General features: G+C 38.4%; 1 protein-coding gene across 1 annotated transcript in view; it reads left to right on the forward strand.

The window, feature by feature from the left end:
* LOC117945078 (U5 small nuclear ribonucleoprotein 200 kDa helicase-like) overlaps positions 1 to 1,775 on the forward strand; it is a 48,064-nt gene that overhangs the window by 12,530 nt on the left and 33,759 nt on the right. The gene's annotated exons all lie outside the window — the stretch shown is intronic.

Consider the following 1,775-nt stretch of genomic DNA (forward strand, 5'->3'; position numbering starts at 1 on the left):
ATTTTATTTATAGTATCAATTCATAACAAGAGTTATCTCAAGACACTATACAGATAAACCACACTCCAGAATTTACAACGAAGCAACAGTTCTAGTAGTCTCCTCCAGAGCAAGCAACAGGGCCACAGTGGCGATAAGAGACATTTAACAGCATTTATAATCTTTATCTTATTATGTTCCCTTTGTTAAATGTTGTGTTTCAGGAGGAGAAGCTGGAGCTCCAGAAGCTGCTGGAGAGAGTTCCCATCCCTGTGAAGGAAAGCATCGAGGAGCCCAGCGCTAAGGTAGTCATGGCAGCGCAGACAGAGGCATTCTGGGAGTTTCTTATCGACCTTATTCCGTCTTTTTTTTGGGGCCTTTTTTTCAAACATTTTAGGGTGTTTTCTTAAAAAACCTTTGCCTCTGTTTTTGACATTTTTCCCTATTTTCTGACATTTTAAAGACCGAACGGTTAGTCAATTAACCTAGAAATTAATCGTGAGATTCATTTAAATGGAAATAATGGATAATTGTAGTCATAGCAACACAGATAGAGGCATTGTGGGAGTTTTCTTGTTGCTGTTATCGACCTTATTTCATCTTTTTTGTTGGTTTTTTTGAAGTTTTTGGCACTTTTTCCCCACGTTTTTCTTGACATTTTTTCCAATGTTTGGGGAGTTTTTAAAAGTTGTGTTTTTGAATTTTTTGACGCTTTTCCCAATATTTTTGTTACTTTCTTACAAAGTTTTTGTCTCCTCCTTGAATAAGAATTGAGTTTTGGGCTTTTATCCCGCGTTCTTGTCGCTGTTATCGACCTTATTCCGTGTTTTTTTGGCACTTTTCCAACATTTTTGGGGCATTTTCTTTCAAAGTTTTTGGCTCTTTTTTTTACATTTTTCTCTATTTTCTGACATTCACCAAATAATTCATCAATTAATCTAGAAGATATTTTTCAGATTTATCTCAAATGGAAATAATGGACAATTGTAGTCATAGCAACACAGACGGAGGCATTTTGGGAGTTTGGGGCTCTTTCTTTCTGTGTTGTCGTTGTAATCGACCTTATTCCATCTTTTTTGGTACTTTTTCCTCACGTTTTATTTTTTTTTCAATGTTAGGAGAGTGTTTAAAATTTTGTGTTTTCACATTTTTTTGACGTTTTTTTCAACATTTTGGGCATTTTCTTACAAAGTTTTTGTCTCTTTGACATTATTCTCTATTTTCTGACATTTTAAAGACCAAATGGTCAATCAATTATTCGATTGATCTAAAATGGGACTGATGGATAATTGAAGCCTTGATGTTTTCCTCCCACCCGTAGCTTTAACTACCCCGCCACAATAAAAGCCTGTTCCTGTGCTTTGTTCTCGCTCCAGATCAACGTGCTGCTGCAGGCGTACATCTCTCAGCTCAAACTGGAAGGCTTCGCTCTCATGGCCGACATGGTGTACGTCACACAGGTACGCGAAACAAACGCTCCTTCAGGACAACTACAGGAGACACTTCACAACCTGCTTGTCCTTTAATATTCACCTGGGGAGACACACTTAAATATGACTCAGAATCCGTGTGTGTGTGTGTGTGTGTGTGTGTGTGTGTGTGTCTCTCTCTTTCTTTGTGTGTGTGTGTGTCTCTCTTTCTTTGTGTGTGTGTGTGTCTCTCTCTCTTTGTGTGTGTGTGTGTCTCTCTCTCTCTTTGTGTGTGTGTGTGTGTGTGTCTCTCTCTCTCTCTTTGTGTGTGTGTGTGTGTGTCTCTCTCTCTTTCTTTGTGTGTGTGTGTGTCTCTCTTTCTTTGTG

This window comes from Etheostoma cragini, chromosome 5, assembly GCF_013103735.1.
Source record: "Etheostoma cragini isolate CJK2018 chromosome 5, CSU_Ecrag_1.0, whole genome shotgun sequence".
Lineage (NCBI taxonomy): Eukaryota > Metazoa > Chordata > Actinopteri > Perciformes > Percidae > Etheostoma > Etheostoma cragini.